Source organism: Chiloscyllium plagiosum, unplaced genomic scaffold, assembly GCF_037043375.1.
Source record: "Chiloscyllium plagiosum isolate Xiang-an unplaced genomic scaffold, Cpla_swu_hap1 HiC_scaffold_23, whole genome shotgun sequence".
NCBI lineage: Eukaryota > Metazoa > Chordata > Chondrichthyes > Orectolobiformes > Hemiscylliidae > Chiloscyllium > Chiloscyllium plagiosum.
Window position 1 is genome coordinate 40,890,983 of NW_028270161.1, and position 20,885 is coordinate 40,911,867.

General features: G+C 39.3%; 1 protein-coding gene and 1 long non-coding RNA gene across 15 annotated transcripts in view; one reads left to right on the forward strand and one right to left on the reverse strand.

The window, feature by feature from the left end:
• anks1b (ankyrin repeat and sterile alpha motif domain containing 1B) overlaps positions 1-20,885 on the forward strand; it is an 818,433-nt gene that overhangs the window by 143,584 nt on the left and 653,964 nt on the right. The window lies entirely within an intron of this gene.
• LOC122561670 (uncharacterized) lies at positions 626-19,967 on the reverse strand. Its single transcript, XR_015761152.1, has 3 exons — positions 19,943-19,967; positions 3,902-3,966; positions 626-677 (listed from the first exon to the last, which is right to left on the reverse strand). It is a non-coding gene; the product is annotated as an uncharacterized LOC122561670 (long non-coding RNA).

The following is a 20,885-nucleotide window of genomic DNA, read 5'->3' on the forward strand; positions in this document are numbered from 1 at the left end:
TTTCTCTCTGAATTGCACATTTCAATCAACACTGATTTAAACTGCTCAACCCCATTTCAATGTCGGCTAAACTGCTTTCACTGCCGTCGGAGGTCATTAGTGTACATTAGATCGATTAAAAGGTGGAGCTCAGCTGGAGAGCAGGACTGGAGGTTGTGGGGACCAGTCGGATTGGTTGGAGGGAAGGACTGAAATCTGTCAGGGCAAATACATCAAACTCAATTTGACTTTATTTCCCTGTGAATGATCATTGGACCATTGCAGATGCTCTTCTTGGCTACTGTGGCAACAAAGATGGATTGCTGTAGATTAATTAGCAAACTGAAAACAACTCATGCATGTGCTTGAGAGATTTTAAGATGAATTGATTGTGCATGTATGGAATGGAAAGAAAGACCAATTTGTATTTGTTTAAGTAGGATCTTTTATGATTTCCAAACATCTCTGAAGGGCTTCCCAAATAAAAATTTTTGCAATATAGTTAGTCATTATTGCAAAGCAAAAGGATGTAAATGCAGAAAAATTGAGTTAACTTGTTAACATTTTAGCTGCTGAAATACAACTTCTTAAAAACTCCTCCTTTTATCTCTTTTCAGACATTTCAGTTGTTGACCTACTTAAAGTTTATTTCCAAAAAGTGGCTTGAAGACAATGAAGGGGATGAAGCTCTGGTGTGTCTGTGGATAAAGATACAATAAATTAAAAACAATAATTTATCGCTACCTTTGCAAGAGTGCTACAACTTGGAGATTCATTAACAAGTTAATTGAAAATTGTGACAAGCTTTGTTTCATTTATAAATGAAACTATAGTGTAATACTGTCATTTCTTCTGGGTATTGATGGACTTTCAACTTTCAATGTGCGATAGCACCTTTTTTACAAGATTTTCTTTGCTCCCTATTACACTGGTAGTAGTCTCTTCCTTGCCACAGAGCTACCAAGAAGAATATATCCACTAGAGTGGTCCATATCCAGAGAATTTGCAAAGGAATCAGTTCCAGACTAGAAGCAGTCTGATCCAGCCTAGAGTGTAGAATTCAACTGTCTGTGGCATACCAGGATTCATGCACTTCAGCTTTCTCAGGAGTCAGTCTGTAGTAATTTATTCTTGATTTGGTGTGATAATAAGAAGTGCAGCACGATCAAGTCAAAGGAAAAGTATGCATGCCTGACACAATTGTATGACATTTTTGTGCCTTTTTTTAAGCGAAACCTGAACCAGTTTGGATGAGGTTGAAATAGCAGACAGCAATGTGTGATAGGAATATACCAAGCAATTGTTTGCTATAATATCATCAAGATTATCATTAATTTCTTGACTTGTGCCATTGAACATGAAAAATGCACCTGGGATTTTCCATTTTAAGTATGGCAGTGACTATCTTAGAATGGCATCACTTCTAAGACATCCTACAGCTAGTGGAACGAGCAATCACTTGTCAGCTTGTGTATTTAAACAAGTTTCAGGGCCCGGATAAATGGTGAATCATGTGCAGCTGTTGGGGCAGACATTCTTGCCCCTGCCAGTACTATCAGGGAGCAGGGATTCTAGAACTGTAATTGAAAACCACCCATGCATTGTTTCCTCACTGCAAAATGTCTCACTCTCACTCTCAATCTCACTCTCGCACACACACACACGCGTGCACACACAAACAAACAATCAGAAGACTCTCTCCTTCATAGAAGCTCCTTCAGGCATTCTGACCCTGGCTGGTTGGCTCAGAATGGAGGACATCTTCTACCGTGATGAGTAAAAGAAGCTCTCTCATTGGAGCCAGGACAGAGGTCACACTGGAGGTCAGTGTTACAACTAGGCATAAAAGACCTAATGCAGAAAGTGGCTGAACAATTTCCTGTGCTCTGCAAGACTAAATGCCCAGGGTTTCTTACACAGGGCCATCCCTCAGTTCAGTCTAACCCTACATCTGTACAACCATGTCACTGAGGCATGCTAATATCACTGTCACTGTGGGGCTCACACCTACCAGATGCGCCAGTCTGCCAACGCCTTCCAGGCACTCTGCCTCCTCCTGCCTCCCTGGGGCAGGACTCATTACCTGGATGAGCTCATCACATGCTCATGCACGCATTCCTATCACACTTAACCCTACTCTTTCTCTCTCTAATAACAGGACACGCACGTGTTTTATTTATATATACTTTGCAATCTGCTCCTCTCACCTTTGCAGCCACTCTCTCCTATTCCTGTAGTGTGCATCCTCAATGGGTTCTCTCTCACCTCTTCCCACATAAACACGGTCAAGAGACAGCTCAATAGCACAGGCTTAAGAACTCTCAGAGAACATGCAACAAGGCACTCACCAGCAAAAGGACAGTTCCCTCGGTGGGCGCTCTCGCTAGATTAGACACTGGCACAATTCATTGAGTGCATCCCTGATTCCTGTCCCCATCCAGTAGGCAAAGAAATGCTTGAGGTCTCTGATACTTGTGACTACTGGAGACTCTTCCCCCAAGTAGAGTCCATTCCTATGTGTTCAGTTGTAAGTAGCAAAGCCAGTTGCAGAGACAGACAGGAGAACATCAGGCTACAGGTCCTCACTAGACTGGAGTGTAAGATCGAGGAGTCCATCCATTTGTGTACTGTGGTAGCTCTAACATTGGAGAGTTTGGTTGCCTCAGCAGAGGCATTTTAATGTGCATTGCCAGCAACCCCTTAACTCTCATCATGTTCGTGGGTAACCAGAACATGATGTGCTGGTAAGCTTTGGCTTCTGCTAGCTTGGTAGTTTACAGACTGCATTTACCTCCCTTGTGGCATTACTCACTGAGAGATATGAGATGGTTATCAGGAGAAACTGTACTCCAGGCTCCATGCGTTAACGAGACCTGTTTGGAATGTGATTTGAGTGCTGTGATTTGCTGGTCATGTAACAACTGAAGACATCTGAATCTGATTGTTAGTTCACTAGAGTCCTGATTAATAGGGGCCCATCAATTGGCGTAAGGTATAACTATGTCCTACAATGATATCTCCTCCCATTTTGGCTGCTGTCATTTCTCTTTTGGTGTTGTGCAGCTGGTTTGAAACAGGCAGATGAGATTTAGCTTGCCTTCAGCCTTAATCCTCCCCTAATGGAAACCACCTTACCATGCTACTCTTGAGCACACCTGCCAAAATACTGTCTGTTCCCTGACCCTCGGTTTACAGCTCTGAGATGACAGTATTCCAGTGTGCCCTATTCTGGTGACCATTCCATTTGCTTCACCAGAAACGGCCCCCCAAACATTGGTCTTGGATGATGTTCTGGACACAGCCTTCCCAAACCCAGAGAGTCTGCAAGCCAACAAGAATCATGCATATTGGAGCGCAGGCCCTTGATTAATTGGAGCACCCAAACTCTGAATTGATACCCATTCCCAAGTTATCCTTCCTCAGCTTCAGTACTTTAGTGATTTCATGCAGTGTTGACACTACCATTCCCAGTTTACCCCCTTCACAATGCCATGCCCTTTATCCAGAAGCACCCCCTTCCCAATGTGTGCCAAATCCTGCCCACTGTTTGCTGTATGTGCTTTGGGCTTGGAGGTATCCCACACGTTGACAGTACTTGGAGAAATAACTGAGCGCATTATGTAAAGCCATACTCCCATAAGGACGAAAAAGCAAGTATTTACCCTAATGTGGAAGAAGCTTTTTGCTGTTTGATTCTGAAGTGTCGAATTTCTTGATTGGATCAAAGTTAATTGGGGAGATAAAATTAATTCTCACATACTTTTCTTCGAATGGATGCAAATGCATGCACAAGGGCTCCTCACCTACTTGCTGGTCATGCTCTTGACCAGTCTCTGATGGGGGACAATGTAATTAATGAAGTCTATCTCCATGACAAGGGTCTGTTTTTATTTTTTCCACTCACATAATTAGATTCACTCACCTGCCATTGTTCTTGCCATCTCTGGAAAATCCTGCCCAAAATATTTGATATATTTAGCCAGCTAACTGAGAGAGGGGAAAAGATATGTTAATATTTCTGTATTCTACCTAATTAAAACTCATTTTTACAATAAGGTCAATTCATTACGACTTTTCAATCCAAGTAAGCAGAGTTTATGAAGAAATAGAATAGGCAGAAATATGTAGCAGGTCTTCCAACATTTTTAGACAAAGAAGTATAGTTAATATTTCAAGTCAGTGACCCTTCACCAGAGTTGCTTTTAATTCAGCATTCCAGCCATGTATTTTACTCTTGTGTAAATGTTGTCCTTTGAGCTTATTTTTGTCTCTGCCCAGATATGAAGCAGATAGTGGTAGCTGCTGGAATCTGTGCCCTTCCTGTGGATGCACAAGGGCATCATCATATTAACCTAACAGTGCCTGGGGGCAAGTCAACCTTTGGGGAGGATGACGAGCAAACCATATGATTAGCACCACGTCCACAAATATCCACTCTCTCTGTCACCAATGCTCAGTAGCAGCAGTGTACCATCTATAAGACACACTACTGAAATTCATTAAAGATCCTTTAGATTGGACCTTCCAAACGCACAACTACTTCCATCTCGGACAAGGGCAGCAGATACATGGGAACACCACCTGCCCTACAGTTTCTCCTCAGAGCCACTCACCTTCCTGACTTGGAAGTATCGATGTTTCTTTATTGTTGCTGCCTCAAAATCCTGACAATCCCTCCCTGACAATATTGTGGGGCGATCTATAGCAGGTGAACTGCGGCGGTTCAAGAAGGCAGCTCATCACCACCTTCTCACAGGCAACTAGGGGCAGGAAATAAATGCTAGCCAACCAGCGATGCCCATGTCTCTCAGATGAATATTAACAATAAACCCATGGTGTGTCTGTTTACAGGCTCCCAGTGTGGGGTGCCCCTTTTTCAAAGGAACAGGCTTGATCAAGAGACTCAGCATGTGAATGGAGGTGGCTCTTGAAAGCCATTATCCTGTCGCTGCTGCTTCTGAACCCCACTCCCGCCTTCCCTCCCTCTTCCCAGCTGCTCGCTGTACCCCATGAGAGGATAGTTCACTGAAGAACCTCCTGTCCTACACGCTAATTAACATTGGCATTTCAGCATGAGTCTTACTTGAGCAAATTTAAACGTAAAGGCCATTACTGCTTTATCGTTTGATTATTTGTTTCAAGCATCGATCCAGGTATATTCCAGTATTGCAGATACCTCATCTGACCAAGGCCCCTTTTAAGGCTACATACAGCTGACATCACCATAAAAAATAATCATTTCACGAACCTCGCTTCTTATTAACACAAGGGCTGCCTGAGCTGTAATCTTTTCCCATATTGGCATGTATGCTGTATTTTAATAGGTTTTCTAATTCGTCCTGCTTGTAAGATATAGCTGCTCCCATTTCCTTGGCATTGATAGAATGAACTGATTCAATGAACTGCCCTGAATGCACTATGCATGTGACCAACATTATCTTGCAGCAATCAGGAAATGAAGTTGGCTTATTGAAGTATGGATTATAAAAGCAGTTATTGGATAATTGTTAGTCGGCAGGAAGGCAGACAGAAGAACCAGAAATTGTGTTTTGTATTTATAATTATCTTGCAAAGAACAACTTATTCCTAATTATATTTGCTTGAAGAAGCAGAATTAGCCATTACAAATCAAATCCCTCTTAATAATGAAGTGTAATAGGTCCAAGTGGGTCAAGATTACATACCTCCTTTAGCCAAGGAGCTGAATTGTAACTGGTTCTTGTGAAGGAATCATTAGTGACCGCAAACTTAATGCAGTAATGAGAGAGTAGAATGGAAACGCTCTGTAGGATGCAAATCGTTTTTTTCTGAATAGTCAGATACCCAGAGTCTACAATTAGGCATGGACAAAACAACAGTTTCTGTCACTTTCATCTCAGCAGAAACGCATTTGCTGATGAAAGCTATCAATAGCAAGCAGATCTGGAAACTTCTTTTAATTTGATCGTCTATAGATACAAATGACATTGTAAGTGCCAACTTCTACACCACAGACTGCCTCTTCATTAATGAGGGTGGTTGAACAGGGCATCAGGCAGTTCATTCTATTGAATGGTATCTACACAGTATCAGGTGCAGAGGCTTTTGATTCATTCATTTTCCTAAAGTTGAAAACATCAGTGAACTGGCAACAAAGGATCTTTATTTCATCTGGATATGGTTAGAGTGTGGTACTGTGCCCATGTGTTGAGGCACATAAATCTAGATCTAAGATATTAACTTGCTTGCATGACAAAAGGTTTCATTCAGCACTATGTGCTACAAAAATAAGATTTGCATCGACATTGGGAATTTCTGAAGGAATGAAAAGTACAAAATGCTTCAGATCCAATGGACGAGTTTGAAGTTCAGTTTCTGCTCATGCATAGGCACACATTGGGGAGAGGCAATGGCATATGGATATTGTTGCTTAACTAGTAAACCAGAGACCAGGTAATATTCTGGTGACCTGGATTCAAATCTCAACTTGGCAGATGGTGGAATTTGAATTCAATAATAAAACCTGTTCACTAATGCCTTTGGTGAAGGAAAACTGCCTGACCTGGTCTCCACCCACAGCAGTGGCTGATGGCTAAATGCTTTGTGAAGTGGCTCAGTTGATTGGCATTTCATCTACTACCTGAAACATTCACCCTCTCTATCACCAATGCACAGAAGCAGTAGCATGTACTATCTACAAGATGCACTGTGGCAATGCAACGAGACTGCTTTTGCAGCACTTGTATTATAATCTGATTATACATTTAAAGTTTGTATTTGTTTTAATTATTTCTGCTTTGGAAAAAATTTCTTTGTCACCTTTTATGTTAGATTCATTTTCTAAAAGACTGGAATGAATGCAATTTCATGCAAATATTGCACTTCCTGAACATACATTCTTTTACAGCTGGGCAATTAGAGGTTAATCTAATTACTTAGTCAATGGAATTAAAACAAATTTGATTTAAACGTGCCATCATCTGTAACAGCAGACCTTGATATCCCATTTATTTAAACTGATGCTGAACTGACAGATGACAGGTTATGAATGGTAATAGGAGCAATTTTTTAGCTCTGATGCTATCATCCTTTTTAGATTTAAGAAACTTTTTCTGAAAAGTCACACCTAAAACATCCAGGTTTCGGAAGTACTAAGTATTATGCATTCGCTTTTTTAGATAACTCAATTGGTGTGATTGGGTGGTTTACAAATTATAAATATGCAAATAATTATTATTTGAATGACTGTTACTTTTTTCATTTAATAAACCCTGCATTAATGCTATTGTGAGCTTTCACAAACTAGCTGGCTTTTGGGAGACTGACAGAACTGAAATCAGACAAAAAATCGAAAGTTATCGAGTTATTCTTTGAATATAGAAAAAAACTTGGCCTCTTAAATGTCTGTGTGAATTTTGTTGAATACAAAAATAAGAACCCTTCAATGGACTTAGAAAATACACTTTTTAAAGAGCAATAGTAGTAAATGTAATATGATGTATTTATTTTTTGACTACATTGAAGGTGGAGTATAGTTTTCTGTTCGATACAAAGGTTTAATTAAAGGTAAGGCCATTTGTGTTTAATATATCTTTTCAGTACCAAACATTTGAACTGTCTTTCAAAAATTGACACATTTTAGACGTTGCTTTTAAAGATTGTCAAATCTCAAGAAAGCATTGATTGAAATCTTCTGCTTCAAACATGTTGCCTATGTAACAGCATCAAGAAGAGAAACATGAACTGATGTAGTAACTTCAGCCTAAAACCCCCCAAGATACTTTCCAGTTCAGTGTATGGGAGGTGCCAATGAATGTGTAGAGTATGCTGGAATTATGTTTGGTGCAGAATGAATGGCTAGCAAGGAGAGCTTTGTGTAGTTGAAGGTGGAGATGATGCGTTTCAGTGCAGAGGGACTGAAGGAGGGCAGGGGTGTGCAGTTTCACGCAGCTAGAATTAAGGAAGCTTGGTGATGTAAAGATATGGAATCTGGAGGTCAGCATTAGATTAAATAGGACACGAGGAGAAGATTGCATTTTCCTTTGTTAGTGCTGGAGGGAAGGGATAACATCAGTGCCTTGTAAACAGAGTAAGTGGAAGGGCCCGGACACAATGGCTTCAGTCTGTAATGTTGAACTAAAGGAAGTGAAAACTATTTCAAGACTAGATATTAAGTGAGCATTCTTGATGGTGCATGACAGCTAAGGAATGAGAGAAAAGGTGGCAGAATAGATTACAGATCTGAAAACTTTCCCAATATTTAACTACCTTTAATATCTATACAATCTATGATTGACATACAACCAGAACCTTTTTAGAATTCATGGTTCTGCTGTCTCCCTACAGCCTAAGATCAGGTAATCATCTCTGCACCTCAAAAGCCTGTTTGATGGTTATTGTCAACGAACACATCATTATGATTTAGATGAGCTTTTTTTGTGTGAAATTTGAAGAGGCCATTTTTGTTGAAACTGTTAATACACTAATGTATTGTCAAAAGCTTCACTTTAAAGTAATTTGCCAGAAATTGCCTGTTGTGTAGGGTGTATGCACATATTCACGATCGCTTCTCCAGCATTCCTACTCCTGCCCTTGTTCCTGAAGCTCATTTCATCCACTGCACTCCTGTGCCCACCCTCTGTTCTTAACTTTAAAGTTCCCAGAACATACAGCATGCTCCTACGGAAATCAGCTGCTACTCTTGACTAGTGAAAAAATCTCCAGTTTTAACATTGGTTCCCATCACGCTGCATGTTAAACGGTAGAGGTGAACTAAACGGTTTTGTGTGCACAGCCCACCTAGATGTCAGCAATCACTGAATCTCAACAATGTTTTTAACACTCAGTAATGTCCTCCAGAGGGTTGTTAACACTTCACCCTAAAAGATCCCATTTCTGTATACCCTCCAATACACTTCAACATAGAGTGCCGGAATAACTGCTCATCTCCTGGTGTTTCTCGGACTTGCATTCCAATACGGAGTCACAAGAAAAGCTCCAGCTCCTTTTGGGATTTGCCTCATCACTAATTACATGGAGCCAGCACACAGTGTTTGCTCAGGTGTCTGAAACCTCTCCCCTGATTCCTTTGCTAAGAGTCTTCTGCCATTGGCCCTCTGCTCCTTCGTGTCAACATCTTTTCCCTCTCGAGTCTTGGTTATCTTATTCTCTTGGAACCCATGGACACCCATTCACCATCTCCTCTTCTGGTTCCTTTGTTTCATATTCAGCTGGGTGTGCTGATTTTCATGCTGTATTGATGCACTCTTGATGATTTGGGTGGCAGGGCCCCTTAAAAGTCTGAAGGGAAGGATACGACATTATCAGCTAGAAACGTTTGCTGCATTGTGGTCATGGCCGAGACTCCTCATCTTTTGGTGGTCATAGTTCGAAGCTAGCTGTGTATGTTGTCAGCTGAATTCTGAGCAGGTTCAATCACCAATTTTACCAGAATTTAAGGGCAGACTCCTGAAACTCAATAATGTTTTAGACTTGGTTTTGTAACAAGGTTGGACAGATTAAACAAACCTCTTAATTGTAGCACAAAAATTGGTTTGAATAAAAGAATGATTTTGGCATACATTTCAGATGAAGAACTGCTGCACTTAGAAATAACAGAGAGCATATTACATTAAATCGAAAAACACCCTGATGAGTACTAATGAAAAGTACTTCAATTTGAACATAAATTAGGTTAATTAGGTGGAATACAAGCAATTGTGTGTTTTTGCATGTTCTACAAAGATAGTGTTGTGAAATAGCTGGAATTTTTTTGGTAGTTTCCTACACTAATATCACACATGAAGTACTGGTTGAAAGGGAACACAAAAAGTTTTTGAAACCAGCTTCTACTTTGCGTCAATAGTTAAACAGTCTAGGCTATGCTGTACCTGAACTGAGAAGTGTAAAGCTGACAACTCCTTTCAAAATTAGGAAAATATTATACACTGTCCATGTAGTATAAGAAGACCCTGTCAGTTGAGGAACAAATCATTTGAATGTCCACTTTAACAAGTGTTGTGCTGTGAAGAGGAGCAGCATTATGATGACACCAAATTACCACCGTGGCTAAATATTGAGTTGAATTTTGGAATCTGAATGTCTTTTAAGATGAGATTTTGGAGCATGTGGCTTTAGAATTCAAGAGTTGTGAGTTCTAGTACCTGTGCTGGGAACTATGCCAGAGGATTTAATGTGCAGGCTAGATGGATTGAGCAGCCATTCTGTCCTGTCGATTGTTCCCAGTTTGACTGCACAATAACAATGCATCATGACCATATTGGTTTCGTCTGACTGGTTTCAGACCACACAATGTATGAATAATGCCTGAGGTCCGGTAAAGCTGGCTGTGGGGCAGGCCTAACATCTATCTTTTGTGCATGATGTGACTCTGACTTTAAATTTGTGTTCTATTTAGCATTTAATTAAAGTCCAGTCCTCATCATAGCTTAGTGTAGAAAATAAGAGCTATTCTGTAAACTATGGATGTATAAAAGAAAAAGAGGAAAATGTTCTGTCAGTGGAAAGCTCACTTGCTTTTGGTTTGGAGCAGCAAACTTAAGTACAGCAGTTAAATAATTTGAATATTGGTCATAAGTTTACTGCTACATATGTTCTAAGAGATGACTCTGCTGCATTTTGTTTTATTTACAGGAGGAGATTTTAATGTTGTTGATTTATGTATGCGTGACTTAAAGCTGCAGCCCTCATTGTGATCAAATTATTAAAATTCATTATAAGTGGACCATGAAGGAAGATTAGTTAATCTTTGACATAGCTGACATTTTAAGTGAGAATTTCTTCAAACTGTGCTTGATCATCCATATTTGAATTGAGTTCTTCCTTAATGACAATATCTGTTACAAGCTAATCTTGTTGAACTGTGATAAGTGTTTGTTGAGCTTAGTTAAAACAGGAGTGCACTTGTTAGTCCTTTGAACTTGTTTTGGCATTTGTCAAGATTGTGACTGATCTGTGAAAGCATTCCATACACCTTCCTTTGCCCTGTATTCCTTCATAAATTTGGTTAATCACATTTAAAATAAACAATTTGCCAACATCTTCTGATATTAGCAGAAGAGATTTCCAAATGTCCAGCTCCATTTGCCTCTGGAAGTGTATCTCAACCTCATTGCTGAAGTCCTTAGCTTTCATGTCAATCCTCTGATTCTAGATTCTTCAACCATTGCAAATGAGCTCTCTCTACCTACCCTATCTATTACTCTTAATATCTTGAAAACTTGGATTAAACCATCGCTTAACCTGAATTGTGTGGCCCACAACCTAAGTTTGTAGAATCTCTTTTGGTAATCTAGTTTTTGGAGTCTACGTATCATTCCAATAAAACTACTTTGCACTGCATCTGTTCAGTATATCTGTACCAAAAAAGTGTGGTACCTGTTATTTAACACAATGTATTCCATGTATGGTCAAAGCTGGGCTTTGTACAGCTTTGGCATAACTTCTACCCTGTTTTGTTTTTGTTCTCTGGATAGAGGGGCCAGCATTCCATTCACCTCTGATTATTTTTTGTATGAATCCACAATATTGTAGCCTATGTACATGGACCCTGGAGTGATTGTAGAGTTCCACTGTTTCTAGTGTTTCACCATTTGAAAAGTATGGTGTTTTATCCTTTCTGGGTCCACAGTGAGTAATCTTACAGTTGCCAAAACTGAAACCTATTTGCTATTGTTTTGCCCATTCACTTAATCTATGAATATGTCTTTGAAATATTCTACTTCTACCTATATTGCTCACAAATACTGCCTATCTTTGTATTATTGGCAAACTTGAATATATGTCTTTCTCTCTCACCAACGACATCGTTAATAAGTACAGTGAATGATTGAGACACTCAACACGAACCCTGACAGGATACCATTAGTTGCATCCTGCCTCTTGCCCTTGTCCTCTACTTCTTGTCATTTGGCTAACTTCTTCTTAACCATTTCAATTTGCCTTCAATCCTATGAGCTTCAATTTTAACATTAGTACCTGTTTGAGTTGTTTTTCAAATACCTTCTGGAAGTCCGTATAAACAATATCTATTGATGTACCAGTGTCCACTAAATTATTTTCTTCTTTGAGTATTCAGTCTAGTCCCTCGGTGTTATCTGTTCTTTACAAATCTATGCTGGCTCTTTCTGATCAGCTGAACATTTTCAAGGTGTTCAATTAAGGTCTTTAATTATCTGCTCCAGACTCATTTCCTGACAACAGATGCTATGTTAACTGGCCTGTAATTCCCTGGTTTCTCTCTGACCTTTCTTAATTAGTGGCATGACATGCAATTATCTAATTTAAATGATCTAACCTGAAGGAGTGATTCCTGGGAAATCTTTGAGAACTTTAGAGGTTCATAATTAATTTTCTGAAAGTCAGTTGGATCCATATGCCCATGTACTCCATGCAGTGCTCAGAACTAGTTGAGATGTTGTCCTTCAGATGTGGTATTAACCATATTGGTTCTATTTGAAGAAGAAAAAAATAGGTTTTCTGTTTTGCTGATTGATATTCCTGCCTCAACAAATGGTATCAAGATGTGTGGAGCTTAGAAGAAAGAACTTTGAGAAATAGAATGCCGCAGGATGAAGAGACTGTCTGAAGAGGAGAGGTTGTCCTGGTTGGAGGTGTACTCGTTGGAGTCTTAAAGAGAGAGCGGTAATTATGTGGAGTAAATGGTTGGCTACGCTTTTCCTGATGAAGGGCTTTTGCCCGAAACGTCGATTTTCCTGCTCCTCATTTGCTGCCTGACCTGCTGTGCCATTCCAGGACCATTCTAATCTAAACTCTGATTTCCAGCATCTGCAGTCCTCACTTTTGCCTATGCTTTTACTCAGAATAACTACTGAACATGAGTGTCAAGAGTTGTCTCATAGGGACTGTAGTTTGTTGGGTAACTGTCAACGTCCTCTCTTGTATATAGTTAGGATTAATAAAGCTTGTTGACCTGATCTTATGACAAATTGTTTGAAACATATAAGATCGTGAAGGTGCATGACATGGTAGATATTACCACATTTGGATGAATATTGAACAAGGGAGCAGTGTTTCAGAAGTTGGGGGTTCCAATTTGGTATGGATGTGAAGTGAATTTTCCTGTCTGAGAGTCCTTAATCTCTAGAGCTCTTTATCTCTGGACAGCTATGACCCTTATGTTAGTTTTTGCACAAATTTTTAAAATTTGAGGTAAATGAAGAACCTAAGGGTCCGGCAGGCAATTTATGTGTAGGGTTCCTTTGCATCAGTGTTAAAATGTTTTAGTTCAGAAAAGATTTTATTTACAAAGTTATATTTGAATTTTCTATTCTACGAGAAATGACTATTTTACAGAGGCTCTGAGTCCCTTTTGGAATGTGTCTCCATGAGATGGTAATCTTCTTTTGCTGGACTTAGTCTTGCAGAGTTCATTTTTCAGCTTTATGCCCCCTTTCAAATGTTATTAGAAACTGCTGTGCTCTCTGAGATTAGCAAATGGAAATGAGAATTGCCTGTGCTGTATGATTGCAGAGCATATTAGTGTGTACATTGAATTTTAATAAGGTCATGCGTTTGAGAGAGGGGACAAGATAAATTAATCAATTAGAAACAACAAGGTGTTAAAATGTTTCTAATTGAAATTAGCACTATATGTTACATTTTAGTGTCGGCTTTAATAGTACTATGTAGTAGAAGTGCCACTTCAGTTCTTATGTTGCTATTCTGTAGTCAATAACAATTTGCATTTGTACAATGTCCTTAATATACTGATAGGTTTCAGATACTGGTAGCCAGACAGTTATTAGGAAATGTAGCTGAGAACCAGGTTGAGAAGAGAAGTTTGTGGAAGGTATAAGGACAGAGTTGGGGACGGAGAATGTCAGTATGTGAGGCTCTGCAACTGAAGAGGAGGAACTGAAAAAATCAAGATGAGAAGAACACCGGACAGAAGGGAAGAGAGGGATTGAGCATACTGAAAGCTGCGCAGATGTTGGAAATAAACAAAAATATCAGTAAGCCAAGCCAGGAATTTAAAACAAAGGAATTCATGCTGCTTTGTATGATGTGCCCGTTTCCTATCTGAATCCTTCCCTATGTCAGTCATTTTACCAATTAAGGCAATTCTCTTCATTCTGCATATTTTCTGAACTGCCTTCAAAACTGTTTTTGGAAGTGCAAAGCCCGAAATGTGGCTTTTACAAATTTAGAAGGATTGATTTTGGCTTGTTTCCAAATGCTTTTGCATTACATCCCACTGCATGATTAGCCTTGTTGATGCCAACTTAATATTGAGCGGGTACTTTCTATGGAAGCATTAATTGAACTGAATTCCTGTTTTAATGTCTTTGCTAATTGGCAACTCTTCATTGTGTACATTACTTACAAGTTACTTAAATGAAAATGTGTTTGTTCTTTATGTTGTTTTTTATGCTCCTGTGAAACACTGTGGATGTTTTATTGTGTTTAGACATTATACAAATCTGAGTTGCTGATGATTTGCCAGGGGATAGATGGAGTAACGGTAATGACAGTCAACTAGTTATCCAGAAATCCAGATCATTGTAATGGGGACATGTGTTCAAAATTCACCATGGTGAGATTTGAATTCAGTACAAAAAAATCAATTGAATTCAATACTTGAATTATGCCTAAATTAAATCTAAAAACCAATCAAGAAAAAAAACCTGGAATAAAGGACTGGCCAAACAGCAAGCGTGTAACCACCATTTGTCACAAAAACCCATCTGATTCACTAATGTCCTTAAGGAAATCTGCCATCTTAATCTGGTCTGGTCAACCTGTAACTCCAGACTTTCTGCAATGTGATTGACCCTTAACTGCTTTGTGGACAGTTGGGGAATGATCACTGGCCAGCATTGGCCATATCCTGGGAAATAAATAAAAAATATATTAATATGTATGCCATGGAACCAAAATGCTTAGTTTCATGTTTTGTGCTGAAGAAGCAGCAGTGTCCCCATGCACACCTGAGGCAACGCAGGCCTGTGCTGAGCCAGCATTGCCTAGTGTTTGATAATATGTGCGTGCTGTATAATGTGTAAAGAGGAACACTGTCAAAATGGGTTTCTTGCTTTGTATGTGTCCTAAACCCAGTCAACTGGAAGAAATCTTCCTTCTTCCATCTGTTCTGAGACTCAGGAGGCCCATTACAACCTCTGCTGTTTTCGATCTGAGATAAACTAACTCTGTAGATCCTGGAACTACCCTGATCTGTGGGGCTGTGTCTGCATTTAGTAATGAACCAGAGGAGAAATTTATCCAGCTTTGTTTTTAAAAAATATGTTAATAAAAGCTTTAACTGGACATCTGCTCCATATATCCACTGAGAGAAAAAGCTAATGGGATATATCTTTCTATTTATGCCTTAACTGTTTTAAAGGTTAAGAAGTCACCACCACCAGCTGGTATTAGCATGACTCCTGGTACTCACTACAATTTCCTTGCATTTAGGTTATTTTCTATCTCCTTATTCATCCACAATGATTTTACCTAGCTGCACTTCTTTTTATTTTTGATCATTTTTACGATATTCCACTCAAAATCTTCAAAAGAGAAAACTGAATGCTTTTTAAAGTCTACTTTCCATTCTTACATTTTTAGGTTTTCTACAAAAGATTTTGCAAAGTAAATTCTGAAACCCCGTGCAACTGTATTATTTTTGGCCCTGGCTTTAAATAGAATATTAAATCTCGCCAAAACTAAATGCTGGTTTTTTAGTTACTTCTGGATGTGTTGTTAAACTGAGTTCCCTCATTGCCTTCTCATACTGATGTAAAACAAAATCCCATAGCATGATTTCTAGAGCACCTGTTAGATTATCTTCATTATTTCATTATTTTGGCAAACTTGCTGTGCACAAATTTCCTATATTTGAACAGTTATTACACTCGCAAAATTCTTAATTGTCTGTAAAGCTCTGTGGAACAATCTTAGGTTATGAAATGTGCTCTGAGTGCAAGTTCCAATCTACTAACTCGGCAGGAAAAAATTATTGCAGGCAAAAGAAAATGACAGGAAGAATCTGGCTGGTGCAAGAGATGTGAAAATATTTCTGAGCTGGGAAGAGAGCCGAAGCAAAATTGGAGGCAGCGTGATGGTGAATTAGAATTGTGATGATACCATGCCTTTGAGGTGTATGTTGTCTTTTTTTTTGGAGAGGTTCCAAGACCAAGGTGTTGAGCTTATTTGAATACAATAAAGTAAACAGCTTGTGAGGCCTTGGGCTTTTTTTGAAGTTGGAACAATAGAAGCCGCCTGAGTGGGTGATCAAGCTCCCACAGAATGAGGATTTTTCATTTATTTTTCTGTAGCAGTTGCTGAAGTCTTGAAGCTGGATGTGGAAGTTCTTATTCCTCTCTCTTTTGCAGCTAAAAGCTGGGGGTTCTCTTCTTGCTGTTAGAATAGCAAATGAGACTATCTATTTTAGTGAATTTGCCTTTGCCAAGGGTATGTTGATGGGATACTTCTAATTGGAGCAGTTAATGTTTAGTAATTAATCTACTGTTCTGTTCAGTTTTCCATAGTGTTCAGTTTTTCCAATTTCTTCTTTCTTTTGTATTTTAACTAAAGTGCACGAATAAAGTGTGTTTGGTAGTTGACTGGTAGTTTGACCAATCGAATTGCAGCTGGAATGCAATGCCTGGCATTTGGCAAGACCCAACTGTTCCTTATTTTAAAGAATATATTTTGAAGGAATTTGGACTGGTCCAAAACAGATTACTCTAAAGCTGTGTAAATCGCTGTGCATCTCGATATTTTCTCTCACTGTGACTATATCAAGTACAGCAGTAAATGTGGCAGAAATGCAGCCAATTCTTATTGAAATAAAGCACTGTGAAGTTTCCTTTATATAGCATCTTTCACAATCTCAAGATATCTCCGTTCTCTGTCAAAAAAAAATGAAGCTTTTGTGCAGTGTTGCCGCTGTAGTAGTGTAGGGAACTGCAGCATTCTACTTGCACACAATGATGTGAAGTGTCAAACACAGCACAAAGATAAACAGGTGATTAATTTACAGCTTGATAGATAAATGTTGCTTAGAATGTTACCTAATATCTGTCTTTTCCTCAAGTTGTGCTATGGGATCTTTAAAATCTACATGAACAAGCAGGCAGGGCTTCAGTTTAAGGTCACATCTTCAAGATCATGCAATATTCCTTTGGTGCTATCCTGAAATGTTAGCCAAGTTAATGGCATAGAATCTCCAGTTGTAATTGTGGCAGAATTGTCACAATGTGCTGTTTTTACTGTGTGAATCTGATAGCAACTACTAGGGTTTAACCTGTGCAGTTATATGCAGAAATTCATTTGTCGCCATCACTGATACTTTACTGATGCAACCAATAAAGATGCAGGGAAGATGACTTGACTTGAATGTCATATTTTTGTGTGCAATCTTATTTTTAAAAGAAATTGAGCTTTGACCCTTGTTTATTGAGGTGTAACTGAGCATGATTGATGCTGAGTATCTCTGACGAGTGGACTGCAGAATAGTCTTTTACTTCTTTCTTTGAGACCACGTAATTTCTGGATTATGAAACATTTAATTGTGTGAAAGATTGATTCTAATTAAATATGACTTTACAAAGGGAAGTGTACCTAGTTATGGGCTTTGACGTCCCTCAACATTTGTCTGTATAACTAGGTCAACCTGAGATGATGTTTATTTCAGGTGAGATGTAGCCAAATCATTTTCAGCCGCTTGGGTATTATGGTTATATTGTGACTTATACATTTTCTTAAAAAATGCACCTCTGTGTGCACCTCCTGTCCTAACTTCATTTTGTTTTCATTTTTCATCACATTTTTGTGTCAATATTTGCAGAATTGCATTGAAGATCCAGAACAAGAAGAGGCCATTTCACCCAGCCAGTCCATGGTGGTGTTTATGTTTCACTAGTGCTATCTCCCATCATTTTTCAACTATGTGACCTGGAGGGGCTGGTTTTGGGCTGGGGTGAAAAAGTTAAAAATCACACAACACCAGGTTATAGTCCAACAGGTTTATTTGGAAGACTAACCTTTGGAGCACCGTTCCTTCATCGGGTGGCTCATCAAAACAACTACTTGATGAAGGAACAGCACTCTGAAAGCTAGTGCTTTAACATAAACCCGTTGGACTATAACCTGGTGTGATTTTTAACTTTGTCATCTTACAATCCCTACAGTGTGGAAACAGGCCCTTCAGCTCAACAAGTCCACACCGACCCTCCTCAGAGTATCCCATTCCCCTTTACTCTACACTTACCCCTGACTAATGCACGTAACCTCGACATCCCTGAACACTATGGATAATTTAGCATGGACAGTGGGAGGAAACTGGAGCACCTGGATGAAACCCATGCAGATACGGGTAGAACGAGCAGACTCCACATAGACAGTCGCCCAAAGCTGGAATTGAACCTGGATCCCTGGCGCTGTGAGGCAGCAGTGCTAACCACTGAGCCATCATGCTGCCCCAAATCTGTAGGTAGTTCTCCTATAACATGTGTTTATTAAATGCAATTTGGCTGTATTGCAATTAGTGAATTGTGGGCCTTTTAAAAATAAAGTGAGCTCCTGTTCACTGTTACGTAATTCCATCCCCAGTACTTACCTGAATAGCAAAACACAGCCTCAGTATCCTCTGTCTTCAAAATACAAGTTCAGTGTATTCAGCTAAAATAGGATTCAATTCCCGCCTCAGGCGACTGACTGTGTGGAGTTTGCACATTCTCCCCGTGTCTGCGTGGGTTTCCTCCGGGTGCTCCGGTTTCCTCCCACAGTCCAAAGATGTGCAGGTCAGGTGAATTGGCCATGCTAAATTGCCCGTAGTGTTAGGTGAAGAGGTAAATGTAGGGGAATGGGTCTGGGTGGGTTGCGCTTCAGCGGGTCGGTGTGGACTTGTTGGGCCGAAGGGCCTGTTTCCACACTGTAATCTAATCTAGGAATGCAGTCAGCTCTGCAAGCCTTGAAACGTAGCTTGAAACTGGGAATTGTAGTCTACATTTAGATGGAACTTTATGTGAAACTGCAGGAGAATTTTGGGGAGGACTGGATTTCTGCATTGGTATCACATGGGTAGTTGGCTCATGCGCTTTCTAGTGAAGTGCTTAGTGAAAGGTACAGTGCTGTAGTCAGTGATTATAGTGTTAAATTTAATTAAAATGTGATTTACAGATTTACTTAGACTGTTCTATCATTTGTGTTAGGTTACCTATTATTTTGTTTTGATTTTTACTTATATATTTGGCAGTTCACCCCAACTCTCTGTTTCCCATAGGCCCCATCATTTATATTGCGTGATTTTCTATAACATGGTGTTGCACAGGAATGCACTTACCGCATTTATTGGAGAACTACCTGTATTATTATAATCCTCTATTCTCTTCTCCCTCATAAATGTATTTACTTTCTCCTTGAATACATTTGTACTATTTGCCTCAACTATTTCCTATGGTAGCAATTTCCACATTGTGAGCAGTTCAATCTCTGGGTAATGGAATTTCCTTTGACTAGCCTATTTAATTTTTTTTTGTTATCCTATACTGATGGGCTCTTTTTTTGCTTGTCACAAATGATAACACTGTGTCAAAATGCTTCATAATTTTCAAGGTTTTGAGTTGTCGAGTCAAGCAAACCTGTTTGTGTTTGTGTGGGATGGTTAAGAATCAGAGGACGTGTCTTTAAAGTGATTGGCACAAGACCCAAAGGTGATATGAGAGAAATCCTTTATCGCTCACCAAGTGATTAGGATTTGTAATGCACTCTGTGGAAGTGTTGGATCAGATTCAGTTGTAACTTTCAAAAGGAAATTGGTTAACCACCTGAAGACTGTCACAATTATTTGATTGTATTTTGGGACAGTATTTAAATCTAGGGTAAATAAAGAACACCATGTCATCTGTAATCTTCCTGATTGTAAGCCAGAATGGATTGATTGGTAGAAATCAAAAGAAGCCTTGGAATGCTTTACTGGAAAGAAGGTGCAAGGTATTTATACTTAGAGTCAATGACATCAGTCTCTGAGTTCGCCATGGAAAAAATCCAAAATCTCCCCATGTCCCAGAAAGATGTGCAAAGTCTTCGGAGGGTCGGTGTGGACTTGTTGAGCTGAAGGGCCTGTTTCCACACTGTAGGGATTGTAAGATGACAAAGTTAAAAATCACATACCAGGTTACAAAGTCTACACTTCCCAGTTTCAAGCTAAATTTCGAAAATTAAATCTAGTCAAGGATATCTAATCAGCATTTCTAGTTTTACACAAATTTAATGTGCCGTGACATTTCCCTGGGTCGGAGGAAATGAAGCTAATCTCACATCAGGTTACAGGCTTTCCTACAATTCAATGAATATTACAGACAGAAGTGGTTCTATGTGGTGAGCTATGACAGCCAGATATGGAAGAGCAATGGTCTTTGATCAATGAGGCATGTTCTGCACCTCTCCATAGATTTTGGGAGAATGATTTTACCATGGTTGGAAGAAGAAACATCATTGAAATAAGCTTCACTTCTAATGGTTGATTTAAGAAACTCTCAGACTGATGGAAGTACCCAGAGATGATGATGACAAGTAACTACTGAGTAAAGTAGGGATGCAGAAACCCATTGGAAAATGGGAGTGACGGTGGATTGTTTGCGAACTCAGTGATGTGAGTGATATGTGATAATTATGAGGGAATTGTCTCTGTAGTTAGAACGTCAGCTTCACACAAAAAATAGCATTTTTAGGCAATAGTTTTTCTTCACTCTGCAGTAAACTTTCAAAATGTGAAATCTTGTTACTTCAGCTATTAGCAAGAAGTTAGAGTTTCTTTTGAAACATCATGGTCTCCTTGGCAATTGTAACAAGAGGAACAATTGTGGGGCTTCAGGACAAAAGTGAAGAGATTGGATGATCTGAATTCTTTCTGTGAAGAGCTGACCTGGGTATAATGGGTTGAA